Here is a 10298-nt window from a genome sequence, read left to right as displayed (position 1 = left end):
GGCTTTTGTACAAAAAAATCAGACTCTAAGACACAGAAGGACTTTTCTGGTGGTCCAGTGGTTAAGACTCAATGATTTCACTGCAGGGGGCACGGGTTCAATCCCAGGGCAGGGAACTAAGATTCTGTATGCTGTGCAGCATGGCCAAAAAGGAAAAAAAAGTTTAAAAAAAGGGGGGGGGGGCGGGAAATGACTCAGAAATCCTTTTTCTCTAAGTAAAGTATCTTTTGGAAATTTCAAGTCTATTTCAAAAACTTAAGTACTGATGGTTGTCTCCTTTCTTTCTCTTTGCTTTCCCATTTTAACCTTACACCAACTGCCCACGGAAAATTCTCGTTGGTGATTAAGCAATTGGGGAAAGAATAGGAGTAAAAAGAAGTGGATATATGTACACATACTCAAACATATATAGATGATTAAACATACGTATTTATATAAAAAATAGGAAAATCAATTCAACAAAAGGTTTTGATGGTTACCTATACGTTTATCCCCACATTTCCTAAATTCTTAGAAGAAATAGGTTTCAACTCATCAGAAAAAGAAAATGGTATATAAAATAGCATATAAAATGGTATATAAAAATAAATCAATGAACAAAGTCTCTGACTCCCAGCATCACCACCCGCAGTGGAGGAGGAAAAGGATGATACCCAAGCCATCTGTTGGCCTCAGCCAAAGTCCTCTTCTCTTCAGTCTCTGTGTTACATGATCTTTGACCACTCTCTTCTTGAACCCACTCCTTTCCTCAGCTTTCAGAGCACCAAGGTCTCTTAGCTCTTTTCTTAGTTCTTTTATCCACCTCAATTCTGAGTCTGTTGCTGTAAAAAAATGAGACACTTGCAGGTTCTTGGAGGGAAACAGGGCAATCTGCATGAAGGAGTACTGTCTAAATTTGTGGCCAGAGGCTGTACTATGGTAATAAAGATGACTGCACATTTACTTGAAGCAGACAGGCTCTGTGACTACTTCATCCAATATGCCAGACATGACACCGAGGGGTCACACTTTAAGAGACTGGCAGCTTCTACCTCTGTCAGGAGGAACCTTTTCTCTAGGAGTCCTGAGCCACAACATGAAAGGTGAACTAGTCTGAGAATAAATAATCTGCTGCAAGGAGTCCAAGCTAACCATGTGATATGTCATTTGGAGAGAGGTAGGGAAGATTGAAGCAAGAAGAGAAGGTGATGACAGAGGATGAGATGGTTGGATGACATCACCCATTCAAAGGACATGAGTTTGAGCAAGCTCTGGGAGTTGGGGATGGACAGGGAAGTCTGGCATCCATGTGGTCACAAAGATTCGGACAAGACTGAACTGACTGACTGACTGAGGATGAAAGGGTGGTTGTTTTAAGTCACTAAATTTTGGGTAGCATCTATGCTGCAATGGATAATTATAAAAGATTCCTTCCAGTAAAAGGGGCCTAATACTACAGTAGCTCTAGGAGGAGCTGTAGTGAGAATTATCTTCACAATAGGTTCCAGAATTTCTATGGGGAGCTTTTCTTTTTAGGAAATTACCTTGATAAGCCAAGATAAGTCCCTAAGAGGATGAATTGGTGCAGAGAAATAAAAAGATATAACTAAACCACTTTGAACTGAAAATGGACAGGAATTTGGAGACAGGGAAAAGCAAAAAAAAAAAAGAGAGAGAGAGAGAGAGAGAGAAGAATTCAGTGATAAATGGGAAAGGGGGTAAATAATGTGGCCAGAAGCTAGAAAGCAAGTTGCAGAAATGACCAAAAGATTTTTTGAAAACATGAGCATCTAACAAATTTGATTTGTTTACATATTTGTGATGAAAATCTATTTCTCCAGAACTTCCATAAAATTTGGTATTAGTATTAGATTAAAAATGAAATTAAAGATTAAAAAAAGATTTTAAAAATTTACATTAAAAAATTTTGGTGGAAATAGAGAAAAATGTCTGATTGCCACATGTATACAGACTTGGTGAGAGCAGAGACAACCGGTGGCAGTTCCTACACGGTATTAAGTTAAAATACTGGTGATTTTGCACCACCACCCCATGTACTACAGGGAACATTTAGTATTATCTGGGTACACTTTTGTCATGACTGGGGACACGGCAGTCATGACATTTGAACTGGCATTAAGTGGGTAGATACTGGGGATACTGCCAAAAATTCCTTCAATGTACTAGACAGCCACCCACAATAAAGAATTGTACAGTCCAAAACGTCAATAGCCCCAAGGTTGAGAAATCTTGATTTAGAGGATACAAAACTTCTGAGTCAGATGTGTCTGTGAGAACCCAAGTCTCCTACAGAATTGATAGAAATCTTGGAGAAGGTGTTAGACTCTGCAATCCATGGAGTAGAATTGCAATCAATCTTATCTAAATTATTAGGGAAGGGTTATTCTAGTCAACATCGGGGTTATGACATCAAATAGGAAAATTGATTTAGTTATGGTTCTAATTTGCAAGTAACTGAAACTAACTCTGGGAAAATTAAGCAAGAAAGGAATGTATCAAGCAATAGTGGGTAGCTCATAGAGTCTCTGGAAGAGGTGGAGAATACGGCCTAGAGGCTATGCAGAAAAGAACAGTCATAAATGCATACTGCATGTTCAAAAAAATAAATAAATAAATGCATACTGCAGAACAGGTCTATGGAGACAGTGGTGCTCCCGTCACTAGCACAGACACTGCTGGGATGAAAGGAGGAAGTATGGATGTACTAGCAATTGTGATAGAATGGATGCTTCAAAAGAGAAAAGGAAAAAGAAACTTGACGTCAAAAAAGTCTATGACAAAAACATACAAATATTGGGACTTCCGTGGTTAAGATTTCACCTTCCAATGCAGGGGGTGTGGGTTCCATGCGTGGTTAGGGAGCTAAGGTCCCACATGCCTCATAACAAAAAAACAAAACATAAAACAGAAGCAATATTGCAACAAATTCAATAAAGACTAAACAATGGTCCACATCAAAAAAAAAAAAAAAAAACTTAAAAAAAAGCATACAACTATCTTTAAGCCTTAACATTAAAAAAAAAAAAAAAAAACCCTCAGCCATTGAGGCTAAAAGCTTCACTGTCATGTTTGACCTCATAATCCTAATCCAAGTCAGAACACATTGGATAATTAAAATTTCCTTTTAAATGGGCTCTCTGCTTTTGTCTCCCACCTTTAACCAATATGACCAGCCACTGGTAGATTAACCTCCACAGAGCATCATATGGATCATGGTTCTTCCCCACAAAGAAATTACACGTTCCTTTTGCCAAAAGAAAAATACCCAAACATAATTTGACATCTTCAAAACACTCTTGTGTTTTGCTCTGAACCTACTTTTCTGTTTTCTCTTCCATTACTCTTTTAGGCAAATGGTTTGCAAATGGAGCTGTAAATATATTAATACCATACTTGAAAAAGTTCAAGTGTGAGCTTGAGAAAATGAACATATTTCTCTGAACCCATAAAAATAGAACATGGAAGTCATATAGTCTACACTGCTCCTTGGGAGACCAGAACGTGGAAATCATATGGCCTACACTGCTTATCGGTCCCACTGGGAGCCCTAAGTCCAGTGTCCAACCTAACAGGAAGGTGAACATCAGAGCACAATCTTTCTCATGTCTTTTCAGCTGATGCAGTGGGATTCATTTTCAAGTCCAATCTCTCATCAAATGGATCTCTAAATTGCAACCCAGCATGTAGACATCCACATCCCACAAAAACCTTTCTGTTAGGGCTCTTTAAAGAACTAGGATTTATTAACAATTCTGAAAGTTGAAAATACTTCAGTCTCTTTCAAATCTCTCTGCATAAGTGTGTATTTAATGGAGCAGGTATAAATCACAGACTGTAAACTCATGTGTGTGATAAATATTGTGTTTATTTAAATCAAATGAATTTTAATTCTGAGCCTTCATGTATTTGGTTTCTGAGAAATTCAGTCACTTTCAATATGATGATCCTGTTATGGAAAGTAAAATAAAACTAGACTATGGGACTTACCCAGTTGTCAATGGTTAAGACTCTGCCTTTCAATGCAAGGAGCACAGGTTCAATCCCTGCACAGGGAACTAAGGTCCCACATGCTGCAGTGTGACCAAAAAAAATTTTTTAATAAAAAATAAAATTAGATTATTCGCTCTTTATGGAGAATAAAAGTAGGTTTTAGAAACAGAAGGACATGGGTTAAAAAGTAATCTAAAACTATAGGTTCAATGGAAATATGGATAGCAATACTTAGAAGAAAATTTCTCATTTTTGGAGAGTAATGAATGACATTATTGTTATTATTATAGCTAATGCTTATACCATGAAGCATTAGCAGAGATAGGCACTCAGAACAACTGTCCATGTTCTCCTTAGTAGTTTTGAGCTTTCCTGGTGGCTAAGTTGGTCAAGGGACTATGTTCTGGCCAATAGAATGTGAGCAGAAGTGACCTTTGCCCCTCTTAACCACTCACATAGTGGTCATACTGTGAAGTCATTTCTAGCCCTTAAAGATACCAGACAATGCTCCCTGCTCACCAAAGTGGCCTTGAAGGCCACATGTTTCAGATGGTATAGGGTCAAGTGGGAAGCAACTTTGGCATCCAAGTCACCCGCCTTCAGGAGACCCTCCCTGTCCAGGGCACATCAGAAGGAAATAATGTAAGAAGGAAATAATTCTATTGGGATTAAGTCCTTGAGATTTGGCAGTTTATCTTCTAGAGCAGCCCATCTCAACCTATCTCAACCTACAATTATTATGTGCTCACTCTGTACCAGGCTTTGCTTTAAATGCCTCATATGTATTAAGTCATTTTGTACTCAGATAGACACATCAGCAGGTACTATAATGTCATAACAACAGACTGATTTGTTGCTGTTCAGTTGCTCAGTCATGTCTGACTCTTTGAGACCCCATGGACTGCAGCACACCAGGCTTTCCTGTCCTTCACCATTTCCCAGAGCTCACTCAAACTCATGTCCATTGAGTCGGTGATGCCAACCATCTCATCCTCTGTCATCCCCTTCTCCTCCTGCCTTCAGTCTTTCCCAGCATCCAGGTCTGTTCTAATGAGTCAGCTCTTCGCATCAGGTGGCCAAAGTACTGGAATTTCAGAACAGTGCAGAAGTACAAACCTAAAATGGTCAGTGACTCCCAGGTTCACCACACACACCCTTATGCTATTTCTTCCCCCCATCCTTTCTGTTTGTCTACATCTCACCCATCCCCTAGGAGGGAACAAAATGGCAAGCTGAGTAAGGTAAAGGAAACAAAAGAAGAAAGTGTTCTAATTTGTGTTCAGTGTATACAAACAGGTAAATCTAATTCTGCTTATTAAGAACTTCTTGGAGGCTATGCATTCCTATCACCTCTCCTAGCAGTATAAGCTGAGAAACGAACCACCTGCCCACAGATTCAGCTTGCCTTCTCTAAATGCAAGGACCATTGCTGCTGAGATGGGTCTCCTGACCAGGGGATGGTGGATCTCACTCTTCCGGTGCTGTTTGTAAACTGGATCAGCATTGGAGCAGGCTGCTGCCTCAACCACATATCTTGGCCCTTCCTGCCATGAAGGAAAGTTAAGGCAAACCAAAGTATGAGAGAATGAGGAGGCTGTGGACAATAGCAAGCATGTGGGAGCTTATCCCTTTGCAAGGCACACAGTTCAATCTACTTCTGCTGAGGGCACCAGAAAGCTGGAAAACCTGGATTACCACGCAATGTCACTTAACAGCAAGTATATTTCTTGAATGGATGAGCTTGGAAATCGGGGGGTGGTAGGGGATACATTATTCATCTAAAAGACAAGAAAGGAGGAAATGTTTCAAAGCGTAGAGAAAAAATATCTTTAAGCAGGAGGGAGGAAGCTCAGAACCCCGGGAATGGAGAAAGGGATATTCTGCAGGCTTTAGACATGACATTAGCCCAAAAGAGGACATGGCTGTGTAAGTGGCCAGAGGTACAGGAAACCTCAAAACAAAGAAAAAAAACTAAATGGCACAATTTATTGTTTGCTTGTTTGGTGGGTGGCGGGGGAGGGGGGATTGGTCACAACACATACCATGTGGGATACCAGTTCCCCAACCAGGGATTGAACCCATGCCCCACCTTCAGAGGAAGCACGGAGTCTTAACCACTGGACAGCTGGGGAAGTCCCATAGGTGGCACAAGTTTTCAATGATGGAAAGGTGGAAGAAGAGTAGCCTGTTACCCAAGCACACATGTGCACACCAGTGTTGTCCCGGGAAATGTTTAGCAATAACTCTTCCAAAAAAGCATGCATCCATATGCATAAGGTCCTTATCAACTTTACTAGGAATAAGTGCTTGATTATTTTTATTACTGTGGATACTGAAGAATGTACTATCAATTACTAAAGGTACTAAAGAAGTTGCTTATATCACTGGCCTGTGAGCTCAGATTTGACATGAATATAAGCTGATATTTTCTATTCCTTAACAAGTAAGAGAAATGTGAAATGACAAAGGCATGTCAAAATTTAGATCATCCACAATGATGTGTAAGATTTCTTTCCTGAATCAGATAACAGATTTTAAATACTGGTAGAGTATTTTCTCAATGTTCTGTGCTATTCACAATGGAACAGTCACAGACAAAACACACTTTTAAATTGAACTTGCAGTATTGCCATTTTTCTATCACCTACTTAAGACTAAGCAGTCAACAAAACAATAAGTCAAGTCTTGATTGATTTATAATAACTAATAACTAGTATAACTAATTTCAACCTACCAGCAAGATGTCACTGAAAGAAGAGTTGGGGGAAGATACACAGTAGCACACTATCATATAGTATTTCCATCAGACATAAATAATAGACATAATAAATAACCACATGTGTAGAAAATAACTCTTTTTACAATAAGTGGTCATAGATAACTTCTGGAGTCCTACAGTTTCCTAATCTTCATCATGCCTTTGAATCTGATGGATCTGCTGTTTCCAATTATGTTTTTTCATTGTTTTTGTTGTTTAGTAGCTAAGTCATGTCTGACTCTTTTGTGACCCCATGGTCTCTAGCCCACCAGGCTCCTCTGTCCATGGGATTTTCCAGGCAAGAATATTGGAATGGGTTGCCATTTCCTTCTCCAGGGATCGAACCAACCCAGGGATCGAACCCGCGTCTCTTGCATCGGCAGGCTTCTTTACCACCAAGCCACCAGGGAAGCCTATGTTGAATAATACATACTTTGCAATAGAAAACAAAGTAAACCTGCTAGCCTAGAAAAGCAAGGAAGAAATAGTGAAGCCTGTGAAAAAAATGTTGTACAAAAGAATGGCAGGAGGTATATGTAAAGAGAGAGCTTGGTGCCCAGCACATTCAAAGAGCATCCATTGGTGACAGTAATCACATAATAATCGGTCATACAGTAATCAGTCATAATAGATGGAGTGGAAGATGATATCCATGATTCTACTATCTATGAGATTATTTACTATAGGGACAAGGAAAAAATTTAGACATAATTTTGCATATTTAAGATAATGAAAAAACTTGACCTCTAAGGTACAGGCAGAGAAAGCAGTAAAGATAAGTAAGGGCAATATCTCAAGATTTACAAGGCAAAAGAATATAAAAATAGAAAGCAGGAAATGCAACAGTACCATTGCAGAAAATGACATTTGTGACATGGAATACACACTTGAGATTTCCTTCTGGACTGCAGTAAAAAAGATGACAAATGTATAAAAACATTAAAAATAAGAAAATGATAAACTTGTAAACAAAGATTAGAAGTACAAATTTAAAACTACAGATATTCCCAGGTGTAGCTGGGGGAATGGGTGGAGCGTGATACTTCAGACATACACACACACACACACACATGCACACACATACACACATACATCCCATAGTATCAGAGAGAGATCAGTCAGAAAATTTAAATGTAGCTGTATAGTAGGCAGGAGAATGCCTCCCACAAAGTCCATCCTAATTCCTGGAATTTGTGACTATGGAAAGGTGAATTAAGGATGTAGTTTAAATTAAGGTTGTTATCAGTTGATTTAAAAATAGGAAGATAAATGTAGGTTATCTGAGTGGGACCAGTGTAATCACAAGGGTCCCTAAATGTGGAAGAGGGAGAAGAGTTAGCATCAGAGTGTTACCAACAGAACGTGTGGGGTCCGGCGGCTCGCTGTCCAAGAAGCCAATAAACAGGCTCAGTTGGTAGAAAGGAAAGTTTGCTTTATTTCAGATACTGGCAACTGAGGGCGGTGGATGGAGGACATCTGTCCAAAGGCCAACTCATCCCACTGGCAACCAGTGTGGCAAGAGCTTTTATAGGCAGAAGGAGGGGGCTACATGCAGAAACAGCACAGGCAACCCTGACAGTCATCTTCAAATTGATCATCGGTGGTCTGATCAGAGTCATCTTGATTATTTTAGATACAGTTACTCTTCAGTTCCAAGGTCCATGTGATTCATTTCTCTGAGGCCAATTCTCATAACTGTGGCATCTCGTGTCCCAGGTACTGTCTAGTCATCATGTGGTTAACATCTCCACCTGGCGTTTCAGTATCTACAAGACAGCTCACAGGATATGGCTCGGAATATTACCCGCATCCCTTGAGAAATAACTAAAGGTCCTTGACCATGCTTGATGACTATGATATTATTAAGTCTCCTTTGACTGCTGTCCTTTGTTTTCGCATTTCTCACTTCTCTGATTAAACTTATCCTTTGACTAAAGTTTTCCACAGACAAAAGGCAGACAGATGACATGGTGAGGGGGCAAAGACCATAGTGTCCTGCTCCATTTCAGCTATATCACTTTACATTCTCATCAGCAGTGCCTGAGAGTTCTGGTTGCTGCACATCTTCATCAAACGCAGTATTGTAGGTCTTTAATTTTAGCAGCTTTAGTGGAAACATAATCGGTATCTTGTGGTTTTCACTTGCATTACCCCAATGACTGAGAGGGCTTCCCTGGTGGCTCAATGGCAAAGAATCCACCTCCAGTGGAGGAAACACAACAGATGCGGGTTTGATCCCAGGGTCAGGAAGATCCACTGGAGGAGGGTATGGCAACCCACTCCAGCATCCTTGCCTAGAGAATTCCAAGGACAGAGGAGCCTGGTGGGCTACAGTCCACAGGGTCGCACAGAGTTGGACATGACTGAAGTGACTGAGCATGATGACTAATAACATTGAGCACTTCATTTATGTGTTCTGTGGTGTGTGCTGTGATTTTTGGATTAATGATTTCATCCTTTATCTTATACTTTCAGTAAGATACAGTTTGAGCCTTTGGTTCATATACTTTCAGGGCTGTTGGTTGGAACACTCTTTGAGCACATTCACTTAAGGCCAGACCCACGGCCATTGATCTCACACCAAATAAGGGTAATAACTGAAGAAAGAAATGGCAACCCACTCCAGTATTCTTGCCTGGAGAATCCCATGGACAGAGGAGCCTGGCAGGCTACAGTCCTTGGGGTTGCAAGAGTCAGACATGACTTAGCAGCTAAACCACCACCACCATGGTGTGTGTGTGTATATGTGTGTATGTGTGTGTGTATTCCTTTGTGTAGTGTTTGTTTGAATTTTTGCCCATGTTTAATTGCATTGTGCCTTAGTCAATTAGGGCTGCTATAATAAAATGCTATACACTGGGTAGCTTAAAAAGAACAGAAACATTTTTCACAGTTCTGCAGACTGGAAAGTCCAAGATCATGGTTCCAGCATGGTCTCTTTCTAGTTGATTAGATCCTCAGATCTCTGCTTCATCTTCACATTGCCTCCTCCTCTGTTTGTATGTGTGAAATCTTCCTCTTGTCAGGATACATGTAATGGCATTTAGGGCCCACCTGAATAATCTAAAATACTCTCCTCAGATGAAAATCCTTACTATAACATCTGCAAAGACCCTTTCCCCAATTAAGGCAACATTTATGAATTCCAAGAATTCAGACCTGATATATACACAGGTGTCTTTGTAAGTATATAAAAACACAATCATTTTTTATATTTACCTTTGTGGGACTCAACCCATTGAATATTTCTACTGGCTTTTTTTTTTATTTCTTAAGGTTTTCAGCGTAAACAATCAATTGAAAATGTTATGCCTTGTATTTCTTTTTCTTGCATTATTTCATTGCATTTAATACTTTTAGTCCTAAAATATAAACTGAAATGGAAACTGAAATGCTTGTGTTTATTTTTTTTAAGTTTTATATTAAAATTTTTATAATAGAAGTTTTTGTCAAGTTCTTCCTGGGAGATGCCCAAATTCCCTGACACCACACACTTCCTCTGCAATTTCCTGGAGAGAGAAACTAGCTAAGTCATGCATAACTGCACCAT

This window comes from Muntiacus reevesi, chromosome 8 (genome assembly GCF_963930625.1).
Source record: "Muntiacus reevesi chromosome 8, mMunRee1.1, whole genome shotgun sequence".
Taxonomy (NCBI): domain Eukaryota; kingdom Metazoa; phylum Chordata; class Mammalia; order Artiodactyla; family Cervidae; genus Muntiacus; species Muntiacus reevesi.
This window is presented reverse-complemented; position numbering follows the sequence as displayed.